This window comes from Callospermophilus lateralis, chromosome 11, assembly GCF_048772815.1.
Source record: "Callospermophilus lateralis isolate mCalLat2 chromosome 11, mCalLat2.hap1, whole genome shotgun sequence".
Lineage (NCBI taxonomy): Eukaryota > Metazoa > Chordata > Mammalia > Rodentia > Sciuridae > Callospermophilus > Callospermophilus lateralis.
Window position 1 is genome coordinate 71239380 of NC_135315.1, and position 11155 is coordinate 71250534.

Here is an 11155-nt window from a genome sequence, read left to right on the forward strand (position 1 = left end):
ACCTTCAAATAAACCAGCACAACACTTAGGCTCTAGAAAGTGTGTTGAAATGAGAAAGACAACACACGAATGAGGAGTTCTATCCCTGCAGATTAGAGGCTGGTGAAACAATTTGCTCCAGTATCTGCTACATTTAGGCCCCACCTTAATTTTTATATATTCCAGTGAAAGGGGTAAGGTAGAAGTTAGAGGATTTAGAGTCCCCCCCTCTTAAAGAAGAGTTATTTATTGCAGAAGTTACAAGACATGGGACTCTAGAAACCCAGCTGAGTTTTATCCTTGACTCCCATCAGAAATTGAGTACACAGAAATCCCCTGAGCTCTCTTTAGTGGTAGTAATGTGTTATTAAAATTTTCTACATCAATAGGCAAAGCAGAGTATAGATAGTATCGGTGTCTATGGTGAAAAATGGTGAACATGCTCAAGTTTTTCATTGGCAAAATAATGCTTCCAACGGAGTGCACAGATTACCCTAAATGTCCCAATCATCTCTTGTATAACCTGGGGTCTATTAGAGTACACAGTAAGATTCATGAAGTGAACTGATATGTAATCTCTTAGAATGATTTCTTGAAAATGTATCTGTTGTAAGCTTTCAATAGTTGATGCAAAAAAGCAAACCAGTGTCACGTTGCAGGACATTAGACACCTACTTTACCCAGAGCACCATCTGCTAACTCTTAGTTCAGTATGAGCTTTCAGACTCCAAAGGACATTTTATGAAATATTTTTAGGATCATCTTTGCCTAAACCAGAAGTTACTTTGAAGACCCCACCATTTGCTGCAGGTGTGGTTGAAATGTGCTAAGTGCCTTGATAAAATTAATGAATTCTTCTCACATATCCTCTCTCCCAACAAGGTAAAACTTTGTCATACATCATGAGTCCTCTAAGAATAGCTAACTCAAAGGAAGATCTGGAAAGTAAGTGTACAATATACTAATTTTACCTGGGCATTGATTCTTCTTTCATTCTGGAAGAGTCAACAAACTTTGGTAAATGAAACTGACCTAGAATAGTGTTGAATCAGTTACTTCTACACAACACAATTAATTTCCCAGAGTGTCCATGTGTTCATAAGTTCCATCCCCCTTAAATCTCCATGAAGCAAGGTCTAAATATCAGGAAGAAGACAAAAGAATTATGAAAACTGAATAAGAGGTTTAAAAAACTAATTGTTTAGCTCTCCAAAAGCAATGCAAGCTAATTGAAATTAATTCTATTATATAAATTTCCAAGGGAATCTTTTATTCAGTCTCCAAAGCCAGTGTTCAATTTGGAAACACTTGTCTCACAATGAAAACTGCTATACTGTTGATTAGGTTAGGTACTTCATTTATATTGATGGTTTTTGGAAGCTCTGTGAATTATTTTGTATCTTTGAATTCCAATAATTCCATGTACTATAAAATGCATAATTTCCTTGAACTGAAAATAATCAAATCAGGAAACTCTTGGCTTCAGACTTTTTTTTATCTTCCCTGCAAGATGAATCCCAGTCATTTTAAAACTATTTTAGCTGCTTTTAAAACAGTCTGAACATAGAAAAGAAATCCTTATCTTCCCAGGTTATGAAAACTCCCATAGGTTGAATACTACCTTAATATTTATATTTAAGCTTTTTTTTTCTTAATAGATTATAAGAATGAACCATTTCATATCTTCATGAGAAGCAAGCAGATTTTAGACACAACCACACCACCACTATGTCAAATCTCTTTCTCATCTCATCAAGAAAATGGCTAATGATAGAATAAGCTCTTCGCTAGATTCATGATCTTGTCATGGTTCCATAAATAGATTCTCACTCTGTTGCCACACATGCAGTCTTGATATACAGATGTTATGTTATTAATGAAGCTTGTATCATCAACAAAGCTTGTACCATATAACATTCCTTTAATATGCAGACTCAGAAGAAGTTTCTGACAGATAAAATTCCCTCATGGCCTAGTGTAGTGGTGCCACCTGTAATCCCAGCAGCTCGGGAGGCTGAGACAGGAGGATCTCGAGTTCAAAGCCAGACTCAGCAGAAGCAAGGTGTTAAGCAATTCAGCAAGATCATGTCTCTAAGTAAAATACAAAATTTTGGGATGTGGCTCAGTGGTTGAGTGCCCCTGAGTTCGATCCCCAGTATCAAAATAAAAAATAAAAATAAATAAAAAAAAATTTCCCCATGATATGGCATAGTACATGAGTTAGCCCCACTTCTTTTTAAAAAAATTTAAATAACTTACCAACTATTAATATCCTATAGCAAGTAGAAAACACAAGTGTTGCAGGTTGGTGGTCCAGTTTTATTACCAGAAACCAAGACTCAGTATAAAAAAGAAAATGAAACTATTGACTAATTGTTACCAAAATTTAGAAACCAACCTTAGTACAAATAAATGAAACAATTTATGATTTTACAGAATTAATGAAACTCAAATACCAAATTTCACTTTTCAATGATTTAACTATTTTACATTTTGGAAATTTCTCTATAACTCATTTTAAAATGTCCTTTTTCTGCCTGCTCAGTATTATCAATATAATTATTATTTTTGAGGATATTTATCTTCCTTATTTTAAATATTAGTAGTAACCTTTTAGCTCATGCGGTGGTTTTGGATTATCACTATACAAGTTTTGTTTTGTTTTATATGCATTTATCTGTGTATATTTATATATTTACACTTATCTATATATAAGTATATAAATATATATCTCATAGTATTTATTGAAAGGTTACAAGTTCTCCAGAACCATATAGTGGACAGAAAAGAACATACTTAAAATGTTTTCTCCAACCTGCTTATGATACCCAGGATCCCCTTTCCCTGAGCTTCCTTTGATGCCACATGAGTGCAGAACACCTTCCATATCCCCAGGAGTTTTCTGCAATTTTGTGTTCCTCAGATTGGTATGCTTATTCCTTGTTCTGGGGGAGCTTTAGCTTTGATTTGAAGAGAAATGCTACAAACTTGCAAGTTTGCAATCTTGTCAGCTTCTTGTCATTTAGACAATTTAATGCTGTGAGACATTTTAAACCCATTTCAAAACTAATCTAATTACGTTTTCCTGCAAATGCTAAATATTATATTAGATATCCTTTTCCAATTCTTTTATATGATATCATGCTTCGGTCCTCATAGTTACTCTCAACCACCACCATCATTGTCATGCCATCCACCAGTGCCTAAATGAAAGTAGCACTTCTGGCTCTGTTACTTAAATTGACTCTTTAATGAAAACAACAGTGTCTCCTTTATTGTATCTGTTCCTTTTGTTCAAAATAAAATTCCTACTCCAGATTCAGGCTATCTGTAAGTCAGAGAAGAATAATGACAAAAGTTAATTATGAACCCAGAGAAAATAGATTGTCTCCAGCTAGTATGAGAAAGGAGGAAAAAAAGAGTTATTATATACAAATCACAGAAATATTTGGAATTTATATTATTTAGATGTTCTTCCTGGGTACTATCATAATATGAAAATGCTCTAATTTTAATATCTTAAAATTGTAATATTATTTATATTGCATGATTAATATGATTTAAATTTCCCTTTAGTTGAATTGTGTTCTTACACATTTTAGTCTTGTTTACAAACAGCATCTGTTTAGATTGTTAATTCCTAATGAATTCCCTTATTAGATGGAATTCAATTTTTTCTCATTTGTTTATAATTTATTACAGAAGATCTAGATTATTGATATAACTTCAAAATTGTGCATGTATTACTCTCCAACATTTTGAAAATAATTTTATTCACATTGATTATATCAAATTCAATCTAAAAAGCCTATCATACTTGTTTTGAAATATGTGAAAAATCTATTCTAAGAATATTAATACACTACTTCTAAGAAGGATAACAATCTTTCCTGTACAATTTCTTAACAGTAAATTCTATAATTTCTGTTTTTTGTGTTTCTTTTTATATACTGCAGTTTTCTTGTTTATTATCTATATACCCATATGTAGAGGAATTTTAATATTCAGTAAGTCATCCCTTTATTCAGCAAACATTTTTTTAACTCCAACTATATGCGAGCTATTATGCTAATCACAAATCATAGTAAGACAATTGAGAAGCAGGTGGCAGAAATGGGGTTCCCTCTTGGTGGAATGGGTTGGCTGAGAAGTAGAAGCTAGGAAAAATAGAATGACAAAAAAACCACAGGACACAGAAAATAATTTCAAAAGTTGAGGCAGGACAGGCAAGCCAATTAGACAGATTGAGCTTCTAGACTAAGGGCAAAATGGAGCCCACCCCTGCTTTATTTATATTGGGAAACATCAAAGGCTTTCCATGGAATGTTCTTCACCAAAAAAGGTTAAAGGTGGGCTATCTGGTTCCCAAGGGGTTATGCCCATCTCTGGAGCTACTAAGAGGTATCTTCTAGCAGAGCAGAAATAAAGGTCATGTGCATTGGGAAATCTACTGTTATTATTCCAGTCTATTGGAAGAGCCACAAATAGTTCAAAATGCCAAGTCTAAATCTCCTTGGCTACCATACAGAGAGAGGATCCTCAAGTAATTCACAGATGGCTTCCCAAAGAATATATTATATATTATAAGGTATTATAAAGTGCTTCAAATATGCTGTACCTTATAAAGAATGGTTTAACAAATATCTACAGTCATTATTCAGCTTCAACATAATTTAACATTTCATGTGTATGTTTCACATTATTTTTAAAAATAAAGAATTACAAATAAAATAAAATTGAAGTTTCTATATCACTTTCTTGAATTCTCTCCCAAGATGTAACTACTCCCCTAAATTTGTTTCATATTTGCCATTCATGATTTTATATTTTTAATATCTATCATCACTGAAAATACACAATGTCGATTTGTATACTTTTGTAAACAGCATCCTACTTTATCATTACTTCTTTATCCATCTTACATGTCAACACCATACATTTGAGATCTATTCACATCAAATTAATTTCAATAATTTTCTAATAAAAATGTTCATTTCATAGGCAATCTTATATATACATCCTCTGTTATAAGTGTACAAACATCTCTCTAGGGTTTATTTCTACAAATGACAATATTTTATAGTGGATAAAGTAAAATGACTCTGTACCCACTCCAGAGTGGCTATACCAATTCATTCTTTTACCACATTGTATGAAACTACATGTTTCTTTGAAGTCTTGCCAACTGTCTTATTTTCAGACTTCAAACTTTTTTTGTCAAACTTATGAGATTGAAGCGCTAAATTCTCATTTTAATTAGTAGAGAAATAAATACTTTTTCTTAGATTTAGCAGCTTCTTAAATTTCTTCTTATTTGTATATTTCCTGTTTATATACATAACTTAGTTTTCTATCAGACTGTCAGTCTGAATTTGTTGAAAGAGATCCTTCTCATAATTTAAATACTAAAAATCTAAAGGCAGGGTTGCCCATTCAGATGAATTGAAATACCATAGTAATTTAATATGGCTTTTAAGGTCCTTATGGTTTTCTTGAGTGTTAAATCAGCTGATGCATTTAATGCATTTATAAAGACTGGCACATGATATGCACACAATAACAATGGCCACTATTATCATCATTATTACCTTTATATTAACATTACAAATCAAATTACATCTGTTTTCAGACTCCGTATTCAATTACCAGGTGTTTGTTCCTTTGTTTTGGTTATTAGACAACTGTTATGTTTATATTTTCTGTGTGATCTTATTTTACATGTGTGTCTCATAAGCAACATACATTTTAATTTTTTAATCCATTTATCTCCGACTTAATAGTTAAGTTAAATGCATTTATGCACATGTGATTATTAATATATGTTGGCTTAGCTTTCTCACCTGATTTTATACTTTGTTATTTATTTTTCTCTTCCTCTATTTTTGTTACTTTCTTGTCTGTCATTAAATTGATAAAAGTTTTCTGTGTATTCCTGTTCCCCTTGAGCTGTTTGTAACCCATTCTTTCAATGATTACTTTTAGATTTTTTTACATACATTTTCAAAAAGTAAGTTTTTATATTAGTGTCTGAGCCATTATTTTTATTTCCTTCCTGAACAATACAAGGAGCTTGGCATATTTTAATTAATCATTGTGTAACCCTAAAATAGTGCTTTCTCATCTAGTTTTAATTGTATTTTGATTAACATAAAAATTTAATTGTATTTTCAGTCAAAATTTAACTGAATTTACTAAAAGCTATTTTAAATTTCTAACCTCACTATTGTTTTATTATTCCACAGATTTCTTTGAATTAATTCTTTCTTTTTTAATGAAGTCTTTGGGTAAAATACTCTTTACCTTTCTATTTCTGAAAATGTTACCTTTATACTTGAATGGCTGGTTCCTTAGATGTATCATAGCTTTTTGCTCACCAATTTGAAAGCTTGCCTGTACTCTTTTCTGGAACTTCTTATTATGTAGGCAGATTCTATATGCATTTTATTTTAATGTCTTTGATTATAATCCATATCTTTTTTCCTGCTATTTCTTTGACATTTTAATCTTTTTTATCTCTTTTTTATTGGTTGCTCAAAACATTACAATGATCTTGTCATATCATATTTCATACACTTGATTCAAGTGGGTTATGAACTCCCATTTTTACCATGTGTACAGATTGCCAGATCACATTGATTACACATCCACATTTATACATACTGCCATACTAGTGTCTGTTGTATTTTAATCTTTGTAATAAAATTATATAGGTTAACTATGTGTCTAGATATCGACTTTAAAGTTTTTAAATATTCAAACTACATTTATCAAAATTTCATAGTTTTCTTCAACTTGGGGAAATTTGTAGCTGTTGTTTCTTCAAAGATTGCATCTCCATCATTGCTTTTCCATCTCTTTCTCTGGCACTCCTTGTAGGTATACCCTGAAGATTTATCATGGAACATACATGATATTTAATAGTTTTTTATTTGTTGAACTACATTCTGGGTGCATCTATCAGTAATTCGTTCCAATTCACTATCATTCCTTCACACATGTCTAAATAAGTGTTTATGTTATCTACTCTTTTAAATCTCAGAAACAACATTTTTTTCTTTTCTTGTATTCTTTACTTTCTTGTTTATGACCCAAATTTTTATTTTATTTCTGCCTATTTTTATCTTATAACATTTTGTTCCTTTTAGATTGTTCCTTTTAGACTGGCTCAAAACATTCTAAACAAACATATTAAATTTGCTGCCATAGTATTTCATAAGACTAATTTCCTCTGAAATTATTGCATACCCTGCTGGTTTATGTTTCTTAGAATCCTCACTCATAGTAAAGATTTTTGCTGGTGGTGTATGACCATAATCCCAGCCACTTGGGAAGCTGAGACAGGAAGATCACAAGTTAGAGATGGGCTTCAGCAATTTAGCAAGGTCCTGTCTCAAAAAATAAAAAGGACCTTTTGGCTTTCTGAGCAGTACCATGGCGGTAGGCAAGAACAAGCACCTTACAAAAGGCGGCAAGAAGGAAGCCAAGAAGAAAGTGGTTGATACATTTTCTAAGAAAGACTGGTATGATGTGAAAGCACGGGCAATGTTCTATATAAGAAATATTGGAAAAACATTAGTTACCAGGATCCAGGAAACCAAAATTGCATCTGATGGCCTCAAGGGTCAGGTGTTTGAAGTGAGTCTTGCTGATCTGCAGAATGATGAAGTTGTGTTTAGGAAGTTCAAGCTAATTACTGAGGGCGTTCAGGGAAAAAACTGCCTGACCAACTTCCATGGTATGGATCTTACCTGTGACAAAATGTGTTTCATGGTCAAAAAATGGCAGACGATGATCGAGGCTCATGTTGATGTCAAGACTACCGATGGATATTTGCTGCATCTATTCTGTATTGGTTTTACTAAAAACCTCAACAATCAGATACAGAAGACTTCCTAAGCTCAGCACCAGAGGTCCGCCAAACCCAGAAGAAGATGGTGGAAATCATGACCCGGGAAGTGCAGACAAATGACTTGAAAGAAGTGGTCAATAAACTGATTCCAGACAGCATTGGGAAAGACATAGAGAAGGCTTGCCAATTGATTTATCTTCTTCATGATGTCTTTGTTAGAAAAGTAAAAATGCTGAAGAAGCCCAAGTTTGAATTGGGAAAATTCATGGAGCTTCACGGTGAAGGTAGTAGTTCTGGAAAAGCTACAGGAGATGAGACAGGTGCTAAAGTTGAATGAGCTGATGGATATGAATCACAAATTCAAGAATCTGTTTAAAATTCAAATTTTTAATAGTGACTAATAAACAGTCCTATTTGTGAAAATAAATAAATAAATAAATGTAAAGGGCTAGAGATATAGTTCAGCGATAGAGACCCCTAGGTTCAATGCCAGTGTAAATAAATAAATAAATTGTTTCTTTATATGTTTCAAAATCTAGGCTCTTCAGATTATTTTCAGTTTGGGATCTACTATGTATTTTAGAGATTTGGAATGTATCTTGTTTTTCCCAACCCAACTCTCTTTTTTTTTTTGTATCATGGATAGTTTCTCAACTGTCTCTAGTAATCCTCAAGAACTTTAAAAGATTTCCTCAAGAACCTAAAGATTCTTGTTTTCTGAGTTCCTGCCCCATGGTGATATTGGGGACACTGAATATTCAGAATGCAGTGTGTCACTTGGTTCAGTTTAGGGAATTTGAATTCCTCCTTCCACTTTTTTTCCCAACACTGTCTCTCCAGGTAGTAGTTTCCCAGACAGAAGTGGCCAGCATGTTTTTGGAGTCTTGTTTTACAAGCAGAATACTGTAAGTCACTCTATATATAAACTGCAAACCACAGGCCTGGCTCTGATCATCAATAATCCTCCTGTTTACACCCATTACCATACAGGTGGCCCAGAATATTAATGCTTCTGTGGCTTCCAAACCCAGAGCACTTCAGTCCTATGCCTTCAACCTCACTAATTTCTTCACATTTCTGATTATATTACTGGCTCACAGCGAAATCTATCATTTTTGTTCTTGGTGCAGGTTTTGAATGTGTTTGTGTCTTTTTAATCTATCTTTGCTTTGGGGTCTGCAAATGAAAATGAGCAAAAAACCAACAATATACTGTGCCATTGTTAGCATGTCTTGAATTGGTTCTTTGAGTTCTGAATATGCTTAAAATTCAAATTTGAGACTGAGGAAAAAAAATGTATCTTATGCTTTATTTTAAACAGGTTTGTTAGCAGCAAACTAAGGGGTTAGAAAAAGGTGGATGATGAGAATGACCCAAAATAAGTGACTAATGAATCTATGTTGATCGATTAATTTTATCAAGATTATTTTACTTTTTTTGTGAGGAAGCAAGACTTTTTCATACTGAAAAATGAAGGTAAAATATATGAAGGTAAAATTCCTCTTTTTATATATCAATTTAAAAGTCAATAGTGTTTTACTTAGTTAAAATAAAATAACTAGTTTGACCATGTCAACTTTTATTTTAAACCAGGATGCACACTTTTTATTTTCTCTTATTACCAATATCAGATACAAAATTTTCGTTTTTAAAATACTCTCATCTTATGATCAATTTAAATGGACTTAATTTCCTTTAAAACATAGACTTAAATTATGTTTTAAGGCAGTAAGTCTGCTCCTACTTAACAATAGGTTTTTAATTATTTTTTTAATATTTTTCATAAAATATATATTCTATACTTTTATTAACCATACTTCTCCCTTCTCTTCACAGTATTATCACAGACTTGGAAGCAATTCCCTTGATTAATTTACGTATAGATAGGCACTGCCACTGGATCCAGAGGTTATTAAAAGAATGTTATACTATACTTTTCATTCAACACACTTGAGCATACATTACCTTACTGGAGTCTCAAAACTACAGTTTGAGAGAAGTAAAGTCTAAGTGTACCTCTCCCCAAAGTTTATAAATCAATTACAGCATCCTGCGGGATTTAGCCATTTACCCACCCAAAGCACTGATGAAAAATAACATCTTGGTAATTTGATACAAATGTTCCCTTTCTGAGATTATAAAATTGTTGAAGCAAAAAATGGATGTACCTTTGAAATCTGTTATATGTGCATATGGGTATCTATGTGAAAGATACATGATAACTTTTTTTAGTGAATGACTCTTGAAAGAAACAAAAATAGGAAGCTAAACTATGTATTCCTGCCAGTATTAGATAATTATATGAAAATAGCAAGCAGGCACCTGAAAACTTACCAAATAAGAAAATGGTTTTCAGTGTGCCTTTCATAATATTATCCATACTGCCTTATGGAATACAGATTTTAATAACTAGTGTTCCATATATGCTGAGGCAATATAAAATGAGTTCAATGACTTAACCACATGTGAATAATTTTGATCATATTTTACACCTCTATTTCCTACTTCCCATATGAACTCATACTTAATCTTGAAGCTCATTTATTTCTCTCAGTCTTTATTATTTTCCATTTGTATTATTATGGAAATTAAATGAAAAGTGCTGCAGGTAATAAGATGTATTAAGTACAGCGTGCTTGATGATATAATATTGAACACAGTCTCTGCTGTTACTATCAAAATGAATATTAGAATAACAGCTCTACCCTAGCAGGTAGATGGAGAAAAATTTCTAATAGGCTTACCATAAAATGACAGACAATTATACTAACCTCATAAGGTTTCTGTGAAGAAAATAAACTCTTAGGTTTTTGAGTAGCTAATAACCTATTGAACACTCTATTCAAATTTAAAGTTCTTCAAGACTGACTTATAATCAGCTTTGTCGAAGACTAACAAAAATGAATATGGTTTCTTCAAAGAATTAAATTTAAAAATGAGGAAAAAAACCACACAGTCTAACTACATATCATTTGTCTTTTCAAGTAATAACTGTGTTTATTTGATAATAAATGTCCAGGCTGCATTCTAAGAGGTTGGGCATAAATAGATTCAATGTCTGAGTCTGAATCAACAGAAAACAACTGCAGCAATTATTGTTTTTACCATTAGAATTTCTGCTGGAAAGATGTGAAGAATTAAGCATTAAAAATATAGACATTAAGATATTTAAAAGTTCTATGATGAAAAATGTATCTTTGACCTTAAAACAACATATTTAACATGTATTATTCCAACCTCCAGGGCCCTGTCAACATCCGTTCTGTCTATTAAACTGTAAGAATAGGAAGGAAAGGATCATTAATCACATTTATGTCATGAATATGT

At 32.3% G+C, this 11155-nt stretch overlaps 1 pseudogene; it reads left to right on the forward strand.

Moving 5' to 3' along the window:
- Positions 1-7410: 7410 nt before the first annotated feature.
- LOC143407426 (small ribosomal subunit protein eS1 pseudogene) lies at positions 7411-8204 on the forward strand (annotated as a pseudogene).
- The last annotated feature ends 2951 nt before the right edge of the window (positions 8205-11155 follow it).